At 43.3% G+C, this 11,374-nt stretch overlaps 1 long non-coding RNA gene across 1 annotated transcript; it reads left to right on the top strand.

Moving 5' to 3' along the window:
- Positions 1–2,314: 2,314 nt before the first annotated feature.
- On the top strand, positions 2,315–11,161 carry LOC130681186 (uncharacterized). Its single transcript, XR_008994244.1, has 3 exons — positions 2,315–2,541; positions 3,288–3,406; positions 10,793–11,161. It is a non-coding gene; the product is annotated as an uncharacterized LOC130681186 (long non-coding RNA).
- Positions 11,162–11,374: the final 213 nt, after the last annotated feature.

The following is an 11,374-nucleotide window of genomic DNA, read 5'->3' as shown; positions in this document are numbered from 1 at the left end:
GGTGGCCGCTCGTTTTTCTTTTTTCTCCGGCGCCACCCTCAGGCCTCTGCTCACCGGTCTTGCTGTCCTGTTTCCCTAGTTTGGGGGCCCTATCCCTTTAAGACTTCCAAAAAAAAGCGCTTTGCAAAACAAAACAGCAATAAAAAATAAAAAATAAAATAAAATAAAAATTAAAAAAAAAAAGAGCGCTCGCTTTTCTGGTGTCCTCCTGCACCAGGCCACCGGTGCCCGCTCACTGTTCTTGCTGCCCTGTTTCCCTAGTATTGGGGTCCCTATCCCTTTAAGACTTCCAAAAAGCGCTCGCCAAAACAAAGCAGAAAAAAGAAAAAAGAAAAAAAAATTGGTCGCGCGCTTTTCTTATGTCCTCCGGCGCCCGGCGTCCGGTGCCCGCTCACTGTTCTTGCTACCCTGTTTTCCTAGCATCCAGGGTCCCCTGGGCACGTACTGTGTCTGCGCTCTGGCCCGGATGGCGGGGGCTGGGTGTTCGGCAGTCCTGTGCTCCGTCTCCATCCCGCTCTGCCTATTCTTCTCCCGCCAGGAGTTGGGGGGATGGGCGCTTGGCTCCCGCCGGGCCGGGGCTTGTATCTTACCCCCTTCGCGAGGCGCTGGGTTCTCTCAGGTGCGGATGTGGTCTGGATATTGTCCTGTGTCCTCTGGTCTTTATTCTAGGAAGGGTTGTCTTTGTTATATTTTCATAGATATATGTGGTTTTGGGAGGAGATTTCCGCTGCTCTACTCACGCCGCCATCTTCCCTGTCCTCCCCTCAGATCTTAATAGTCCTAGAGACTTAACCTCAAAAGCTGAGGAAGAACTCAAGTGGATAGGACAACACATTCAAAAAGCTCAATTATCAAGAATTGACTTACACAAACCCTTACTTTTATTAACTTATTTTACTCCTCATTCTCCTACAGGATTGCTCTGTCAATGTGATGGTTGGTTAGAATGGGTATTCTTGCAGTATCAAGCTAAACCCTCGTTACAACCTTACATTTACAAAGTAGCCTCCATTATCCTTAAAGGACGACAGAGACTAGAAATGATTGGTCAAGACCCTCACTCTATTATTTTTCCCTTATCGAAACAAAATATTATGCAAGTATTTCAAGAAAATACTCATTGGCAAATTGCACTTTCAGATTATTTAGGAAATATTGACTATCATTACCCTAAGAATAAGTTATTTTCCTTTTTTCAGTGCCATCAATGGATCCTTCCTCAAAAAACTTCTCCTAATCCATTATTAAATACTGTTATCTGTTTTACAGATGGTACAAAATCTTTTAAAGCAGCCTATACAACTTCTTCTGGTTTGTCAAAAACTTTTCAAACATCTTTTACTTCTGCACAGCAAAATGAATTATATGCTGTATTGCAAACTCTGCAAGATTTTCCAGGTCCTCTTAATATTGTTAGTGACTCTGCTTATGGTGCTTTTTCTGTTCCTCTATTAGAAACTGCAACATTGGGCACCATACAATCTCCTATTAACACTTTATTTTCTCAATTACAGGTGTGTATTTGTCAACATCTTCATCCCTTTTTCATCACTCATATACGGTCACATCTAATTTACCAGGTCCTTTATCATATTAAAACGATAAAGTAGACAAGCTTGTTTCTTTAGTTAATTACTCACCAGCTCAACGATATCACGACCTGACTCATGCTCCTTCTTTCACCTTACAGAAGCGTTTTTCTCTCTCTGCATCTGAAGCTCAAAATACCTTGAATTCTTGCCCAACTTGTTCTCAATTAATTCTCCTCATTTACAAACAGGAACTGTTCCCAGGGGAATGCGCCCTAACACCCTATGGCAAATGGATGTTACTATTGTTCCTGAATTTGGAACTCTTAAATATGTTCATGTTTCTATTGATAGTTATTCTTCTGCTTCATGGGCAACAGCTTTAACAGGAGAACGATCTCATCATGTTATTACTCATCTTTTACAAGCATTTGCGGTACTAGGCGTTCCTGCCACCATAAAAACTGACAATGCTCCAGTTTACCTCTCCTCTATGCTAAGTAAATTTTTTCAGCTGTATAATATTACTCATAAAACAGGCATTCCTTACAATTCTACAGGTCAGGTTCTAATTGAACGTCGTCATCTTACTCTTCAGCATTATTTATTAAAACAAAAAGGGGGATTACTCCCTGATATGATAAAATTAACAGCAAATCAATGACTAATTCATGCTTTACATGTTCTTAATTTTGATCTTTTAAAAGGTGATGGATGATCAGCTATAGAAATACACTTTTCTGATAATATTTCTTTTCCTGAAACAACAGCAGTTCCTGTATGGTGGTCTCCAACAGGTTCTTCACAGTGTTATAAAGGTCATGTCAGGGTGTGAGGCAAGGGATTTGTTTGTGTCATTACAGAGGATCAATGCTTGATTTGGCTACCCAGAAAAAGAATTAAGATACGATATGAAGAAGAACTCCCAACATCAACATCCTCCAGAAAAGTTGCTCCAGAGGATGGCCACCAACAAACTTCACCACTGGAATGAAGCTTCCTGGATAGTGAAGTTTCTACTTCTATTTTTGGTGATAGCATTCATACATGTACACACTGCACAAGCTTGCACTATTAAAGGTAGTGTGAGCAGTCCTCCATATTTAGGCTGAGGAGTAGTCCTTAAGTGTGTATCCACCTGTTCTACTCCTGTAGGTCCTATAGTATGGAAAAAAGATGGCAAAGAGATATATAGACAAAAGTATGGAGGAAAACTTGGATGGTATAATGCAACAGATCAGTCTAAAAGAGATAATACTCGCTATGATATTTACAAAACAGTTTTGACCCAAAATGATATTGGTAATTATTCTTGTGAGAAATATCAAAAAGGAACTCCTGATATATTGTATAAAAATAGTTATGCACATCACCTAACATGTGGTTTTCTTCACCTAACATGTGGTTACAACTTGCAAGTCGAGGATTAAACAAGTCATCTTTTTGTGTAGCAGGAGATTCCTCTATTAGTGGATTATTAAAGAAGAATTTGATAGGTAGACTCCCTTTCTGTTTTCACTAATATTTCAGGAATAAACATTACTCACTCTCCTAAAGTTCTTACTCGTGAAGTTCAATTGAACTTACCTGTCAGTACTACTATAGTTTCTGAATGTAAATGTATTAATTGCACCCATATACCTTCCTACCGCAATTCTACCATTTGTGTTAAATGGCCTTTTGGATATAGACTTCCAAATGGCTGGGTATTCTTATGCAATAACAAAACATATCAAGCCTTTTCTTCACATTATCAAGGTGTTTGTGGTGTGGGACGTATTCTTCCTGCTCTTATAGACCATCCTGGATATAAACACAAACAAGTTTCTCGAGCCCTGCCACCTGATTGTGATGACAACTTGAAGTTGTTGGATCCTGTCACTGTAGCTGTAGCTGCTGCTGTTGGATTCTCCCAGAGGAGGGCGCTGCCCTAAATTACTCACAGAAGGCGTCTCTTGATGCAATAAGCAAGAGGAATTTATTCAGGAACTAGCTAGCTGGGGTCCAAGTGTCAGCCCGACGCAGCGGGTCTCAACAAGGGCCCCGAGCACTCAGAGCCAGAGGTTTTTATAGCATTTTCAAAAAGGGGAGTATTTTTCCACAAGCACATCACACAGTGTTTTTCCAAAAACACATAAATTTCGGCTGCCGCCACATCCTGGGGGCCTGGCGAGATAAGATCACCCTCGGAATGTTAGGGTGGTTCTGAGTAAGATAAGCTTGGTATGTATGATTAACTGATTGAGGTTAGCTAACTAAAGGTCACTGCAATCAACACTGGCTGACTAACTTGTTTTTCAAGGTTCTAATATTTTCCTATTTTCTTCCTTCTAGGTTAGAAAATGGTGTCTAAGCTTTTAAGATGGCTATGCTTATGCTAACTTTCTATCCTTGATAAGGTTGATTCTTGGTGGTGGGTTCTACATTTCTCACTTCTTTTTTAAGGAGCATTCCAATCATGGAATGTTTGTGTCTTCTTGTTGTGTGAGTGAATGATATTGTTGCTTCAACATTAGCACTTGAACGGTACTTACTCTTTCTCTAACAAAAGTTATTAGCTGATTTAGTATACAGGGTTTTAAAGTGAGGAGTAGTATAAGGATAAGTAAAGGCCTAGTCAAGGTGGATATTAAGGTTGTAAGCTATGGGGATCTAGTAAACTAGGACTTAAATAGCCCTTGGCCGGCTTCTCGTTCTTTCTTTCTTTGATCTAACTTTTCTTTAAGCTTCGACATTGAATTTCTTACTATCTTAGAATGGTCTGCGTAAAAGCAGCATTCTTCTTTTAAGGCTGCACACAATCTTCTTTCTTTTAAAAACAACAGATCTAGTCCGTGTCTGTTCTGCAAGACTACTTCAGACAGGGAGGTTAGAGATTTTTCAAGTTTGGTAATGGATTGTCCTATAGTCTTTAGGTCTTCATCAATTGCTGTCTTCAACTCCGCATAATGTTGGTTCTCTTGGATAATAGCAGCTGTCCCTGTTTTTACTCCAGCTGCGACTCTTATTCTTAATAACACAGCTAAGGTCAGCGAGATTGGTTCTCTTCTATATCTATGTTGTGGTTCAAATTCAGCTACGAATGAGAAATTATCATGATACATTAATCTAGGTACTAATTGAATGATACAGAAGTCGCGGGAAGAATTGAAGGCGGAAGTAGAGACACATGGGGTCAATCTAGTATTACAGGCTTACCACTCTTCGGGAGGAGGGACTAGATACTCATTTTTACTTGAGGAAATTACGGATATAGTTTCATTACACAAAGTTTTATGAGTGGGGGGAACCGAACTTAAACATTTTCTTCTTCTAGTCACTTCGGTCAGGGTCAGTTTCTTATGGCTTCTCCAGCTACAGATCTCATGGCTGGTTGTTCTGTTAAAATTGCCTAACAGCTTTAATCTTTCATAGTAAGGAGGTCTAGAGGAGAAACACAACTAACAGGATTTAGTAGTATTAGGGTTGGTGGTGTTTAGAACTTGGAAAGCTCTCTCAAGAAGATTGAAGAGGCGTTGTCTAGTGTCAGGAAAGGGGGCTATTTGGTCAGGGGTGGGGGCAGCGGAAATAGTGGTAGGGTCTACTGGAGGCACTGGAGTCTGCTTCGGGATCAAGGTTGGGAGACGCGGTTGATTTCTTAGGACAGAATTAGGTCTTATTGGGGCAGCCGGAAGGGTCTCAACTTTGAGTCTGACAGTAAATATGAGGCCTTTGTCATATCCAGATTTATAATATCTAAGTCCCCACTGTCGTCTAGTGATTCACTTATTATACTGGCGTCTTTTTTCACTGAACGTGTTATTTAAGGGGATGCATAGTCTTGTCCGTTCACAGTCGGGGGATGTGCGGTTCTGGGCTACTTTTAGGAGATCTCAATCAGACACGGGATTCTAATAAACGTTACTCGTAGTTTCACAACTCTAAGAATTACAATAAAAAGATTGCAAGCTCTCACATTGTTGGGTTTGTTGGTAGGTTCGTCTGTCACGGGGACAGACATAGAAAGTAGTGGTTTTTATCTGCTGGTGTGCGGCCGGATTTCTGCACTTAAAGCTCTATAAGCCACTCTGGCTCTGGGCTTGCTTTCTTCCAACGTAATACACTGAAGTTGCGGGCCTGACCCTGTTTGCCTGCACCCAGCTAAGCTCGGGTATATCCCAGTCTCTTATTCTAGCGACTAAGGCGCAGACATCAGGGTGCAGGGACGGCTACCAGGTTTTAAGAGGAGCAACCTTAGAAATGGACTATACTGTCTCTCTTGTTTGGGAACAAACCTGCCATGTCAGTAGTCTAGGTTCGTGGGGGTTGGGGTTCTGAAGAGTGGGGAGTAACTGGGCTATCAGAATTATCAGTGACACAATCATTCTTACACAAGCGAAGTTTAAGAGGGTTATCAGTTCGAATTACTCGCTAAACCGGGCCTGGTTGAGGCGCTCTCTTCAGATGTGAAGCGTGTACCTAGGAGGAGATGCTATCTACTTTCACAGCTGTGGGAGTGGTCAGGAGGACGATGAAGGGTCCTTTTTACTGAGGCTCAAGATTTCTCGTTCGGTGTCGTCTCACGTAGACAGAGTCTCTCACTTAGAACTGATGAGGTACTGAGATGTCCTCTGGTCGATAGACTTCTCGAATAGAGGCTTACACTTCTTTCTGCACAGCTTTTAGAGCCCGTAACTTTTCAAGCAGAAACTTATTAGTCACACATTCAGAGGATGTATGGAGGTGAGCTGCATTTAGCGGAGCTGGAGCTCTAAACATTATTTCAAAAGGTGTTAGTTTGAAACGGCTGGGGGTGTTTCTGACTCGAAATAAGGTGAAAGGAAGGAGGACTAACTAATCACATAAACTAGTCTCTATGGATAATTTAGTCAGGGTCTCTTTTAGAGTTCTATTCATTTTTTCTACCTGTCTTGAGCTCTGGGGCTTATATGCACAGTGCAATTTCTAATCTGTCCCTAGGATCTTGGCCAATCTCTGACTTACCTGGGCAACAAAGGCAGGACTGTTGTAAGAGCCGATTACTTTTGGGATCTCGAACTTGGGAAATATTTTTTCAAGGATCTTCTTGGACACTGTCTGAGCCGTCTCAGTTTTGGTGGGGAACGCCTCTGCCTATCTTGAAAAGGTGTCTAGGAAAACTAGGAGGTATTTATATCTATACTTAGCAGGCTTAATTTCAGTGAAGTCAACTTCTCAGTAGGCTCTTGGCCAATCTCCTCGGAGTCTCTTTCCGCATATTACTTGATGTTTGTTCACATTTACTAATTGGCAAGGAACACAATTTCTTACAACCTCGTCTGCCAATTTTTTCAAACCGATGACATGATAAGGGGAATCTCGAACTAGGGCTTTTAGATTATTGGCCCTTAAATGTGTCAACTGATGTAATTGCCTTAAGTATTCTCCTGCCTTTTTCTGGGGCAGGATAATTTTCTCATCTTCTGACTTATACATTTTAAGGGGTGAGGATTTTTGGATCTTCAACTTGTCTATCCGAGCAAGATCCTCGGGTGTATACTGGAAGCTCTTACTACATGTGTCTTCTGGGTACACTTGGAGGGGTAAAATATTCGTTCTCTGGGCTGCTTGTTTTGTGGCTTGGTCTGCTCTTCTGTTTCTTTGAGCTATTGGAGAGTCACTTTTTTGATGCTCAGGACAATGTATTATTGCTACTTCTCTAGGCTTATGGATGGCTTCTAACAGATCTAAGATTTCTTGTTTGTTCTTAACATCTTTCTCGGCAGAAGTCAGCAGCTTTCTCTGTCTATATATAGCCCCGTGTATGTGAGCAGTGGCAAAAGCGTAACGGCTGTCAGTGTAGACGTTAAGTCTCTTACCTTCTGCCATCTTTAAAGCCTGAGTCAGGGCAATGAGCTCAGCTCGCTGCGCAGAAGTGCCCGTTGGGAGTCCACTGGCCCACACAATTCGGTCATCATCTACTACTGCAGCTCCTGCCATCCTCTTACCTCTCATGATGTAACTGCTCTCGTCTGTGTACTAGGTCAGGAGTCCCGGTCCTTCTAAGGGCTGATCTCGTAAATCCCGACAGGTCTCCATCTCCTCAGCCAGGATTTCCTGGCAGGTATGAAGCACTTCTTTTTCTACATCGGGGAGCAGAGTAGCTGGGTTTAGGATGGCGGGTGGGTCAAATTTTACACGATCACGATTCAGGAGTAAGGTTTGATAGTGAGTTATTCTGGCATTTGACATCCATCTTTCGGGTGGTTGCTGAATTACGCTTTCTAGCGCATGTGGAGCAACCACAGTGAGTTTTTGTCTCAGCGTTAGTTCGTCAGAATCTTTAACTAGGAGGGCCACGGCTGCTACTACTCTCAAACAAGTGGGCTATCCGCTACTCACGGGGTCTAATTTTTTAGACAAATAGGCGACTGGTCTCTTCCAAGGTCTCTACTGTTGGGTCAATACTCCTCGAGCTACTCTGTTCTGTTCATCTACGAAAAGGATAAATGGCTTAGTTACGTCTGGCAATGCCAGAGTGGGTGCCGAGAGGAGGGCTTTTTTGATATCATCAAAGACCTGTTGTTCAGATCTCTAAACAAACGGGGCTGCCCCTTTGGTAAGGGGATACAGAGGGGCAGCCAAAGAAGCATATCCGGGTATCCACAGTCTACAAAACTCTGCTGTCCCCAGAAATTCGCGAACCTGGCGTGCAGTAGTGGGAACCGGAATCTGCGTCACAGTCTGCTTTCGGGCTTCAGTAAGCCACTTTTTCTTATCTCTCAGGGAATATTTCAAATAAGTCACTTGTTGTTGGCAGATCTGTGCTTTCTTAGCGGATGCCCTGTACCCTAATTTGGCAAGCTCAGTCAAAAGGGCTCCAGTGGCCTCTTGGCAGGTTTTCCGAGTAGGGGTGGCTATCAATAAGTCATCAACATATTGTAACAAAGTTACCTGTGGGTTAGAAGCTCGGTAGAAAGCTAAGTCTTGATGTAGAGCCTCGTCGAAGAGGGTGGGCGAGTTCTTAAATCTTTGTGGCAAACGAGTCCAGGTCAATTGCTCAGTAGTTCTTGTGGAGGGATCTTTCTACTCAAAGGCAAACAGTGGTTGGCTGCTCTGGTGCAAGCGCAGACAAAAGAAAGCATCTTTTAAATTTAAAACTGAATACCAGGTGTTTTCCGGGGCTAGGGAACTTAGTAGGTTATAAGAATTTGGTACGGTGGGGTGAATGTCCTGTGTCTTCTTGTTAACTTCTCTTAAATCTTGTACTGGCCGGTAGTCTCCCGTTCTTGCTTTTTTTACAGGCAGCAAGGGGGTGTTCTATGGGGATTGACATTTTACTAATATCTCTTGTTTTATAAGCTTCTGGATATGTGGCTTAATTCCGTCCCTGGTTTCTTTACTCATTGGATATTGTCTCACAGTCACTGGTAAGGCTGAAGCTTTTAGTTCTATGACTACAGGGGGCTGATTCTTGGTGAGCTCTATGCTGGCCGTTTCCGCCCAGGCTCCTGGGAACCGGTTAAACTACTCTTGATTAATTTTGGAGGGCTCTGGTCCTTTAAAAAGACGGTATTCATTTTCTAATCTTATGGTCAGGACACTTAAGCTCAAAGGTTTATTCTCTTGATTGGTCACCAGAGGTTGGAAAGGCGGGTCCCCTTCCTCTCCGAGGATGGGGGCCCTATAAGACCGGAGGGGAAAAATACCCGGTGGGTCCACTGTGGCCCCTCGGCGGCGTCAAGTTCCCTGGGCCGGTCCCGGAGCCGGCCCCATTGCCCCGGCGCCTGAAACTAGAGGCAATGGGAGTGCTGGGGCCGGGGGCGCCGGAGCTGGGGGCGCCGGGGATGGGGGCGCCGGGGCTGGAGCAGGAGGGTAGGGAGGGGGATCATCAACCATGAGTAAATCTTGAGTGTCAGGGTGAATTTTGGTAGTTTCTTTTTCCTTGCTCTGAGGTTGAGCCTGGGTCACTAAGACTCGAGAGCCCATTTTCTTTTGCACCCAGGGCTTTACCCAGGGTGGTGGATTTTCCACTAACTCCTGCCAGACCACAATGTAGGGTTGCTTATCCGGATGTCCTTGAGACGAACTCTGAAAAACAACAGCTTTTACTGCAAGTAAAGTGGAGAGGTCAAATGTCCCCTCCGGGGGCCACCCAACGTTAAAGGCGGGCCACTCGGAGGTACAGAAAGTCTGCCATGGCCCCTTCTTAACTTCTACTGACAAATTGTGTGCCCTCGCTCTCACTTCTGTCCAATGATCTAACGTCAGACTAGGTGGAGTCGTTACCGTCTGTCCCATTGTCAGTATAACAATTATTAAACACGTAAAGGACACAAAAAACAGAGACACACAGAGATTAGACACACAGCGGCCGCACTTAGTTTTCTTCAGATTTTTGACCAAAAACCGAAAAGAATCAGTGGGTTGATATTCTTGGCGCCCGAAAATCAACCTTATCTCATCAGATTCACTTTTCTGAAAAAACAGGTAAGAGGCCACCAGGCGTCCCTGGCCCTCCCTGGCCCTCCAATCTCCCCGAGGCGTCCCCCAGGGTTGCAGCCTGCGGTTCTCCAAGTACGTCTACCGACCGCAGTCTCGATCCCTTTACGGGATCGGGACGACTGCTAGACAAGGGTACCCTTTTCAGAATTCTGACCGGTCTCACCAAGAAACAGAAAACAGAACACAGACAACTCTAGGCGCCACTTAATCTTACCTTTCCCTCCAAGGGCGACTTTCAGGAGTGAAACGGGGCGAGCGCACGATCCCCGACGAGCCCCCAAATGTTGGATTCTCCCAGAGGAGGGCGCTGCCCCAAATCACTCACAGAAGGCGTCTCTTGATGCAATAAGCAAGAAGAATTTATTCAGGAACCAGCTAGCTGGGGTCCAAGTGTCAGCCCGACGCAGCGGGTCTCAACAAGGACCCCGAGCACTCAGAGCCAGAGGTTTTTATAGCATTTTCAAAAAGGGGAGTATTTTTCCACAAGCACATCACACAGTGTTTTTCCAAAAACACATAAATTTCGGTTGACGCCACATCCTGGGGGTCTGGCGAGATAAGATCACCCTCGGAATGTTAGGGTGGTTCTGAGTAAGATAAGCTTGGTATGTATGATTAACTGATTGAGGTTAGCTAACTAAAAGTCACTGCAATCAACACTGGCTGACTAACTTGTTTTTCAAGGTTCTAATATTTTCCTATTTTCTTCCTTCTAGATTAGAAAATGGTGTCTAAGCTTTTAAGATGGCTATGCTTATGCTAACTTTCTATCCTTGATAAGGTTGATTCTTGGTAGTGAGTTCTACACTGCATTCATCTTGCCAGTTCCAGGACTCGTCGTAGGAATGCAGAACGAAATATCCAAGCTGGCCTGTGCATACAGTAAAACAACAAATCTGACTGCTTCTGTATTATCTGAACTCAACCAAGAACTGGGAGAAGTACGAGTTGCAGTACTTCAAGATTGCGCTACTATAGACTATCTGTTGTTAAAAGAACATATGGGATGTGAACAGTTTCCAGGCATGTGTTGTTTTAATTTGTCTGACTTTTCTCAAACTATTCACAATCAATTAGATAATATTCATCATATTATTGATAAGTTTTCTGAAATGCCTGAGTTACCTAACTGGTTTTCTTGGTTTCACTGGATATGGCCAGTAATTGTAGGCCTGATTCTTTTTTTTTTTTTTTTTTTTTGTGAGGGCATCTCTCATATTTATTGATCAAATAGTTGTTAACCACAATAAATTTCTGTATAGGGGGGTCAATACTCAATGCACAATCATTAATCCACCCCAAGCCTAATTTTCATCAGTCTCCAATCTTCTGATGCATAACTAACAAGTTCTTACATGGAGAACAAATTCTTACATAGTGAA

This window comes from Manis pentadactyla, chromosome 16 (assembly GCF_030020395.1).
Source record: "Manis pentadactyla isolate mManPen7 chromosome 16, mManPen7.hap1, whole genome shotgun sequence".
NCBI lineage: Eukaryota > Metazoa > Chordata > Mammalia > Pholidota > Manidae > Manis > Manis pentadactyla.
This window is presented reverse-complemented; position numbering and strand designations above follow the sequence as displayed.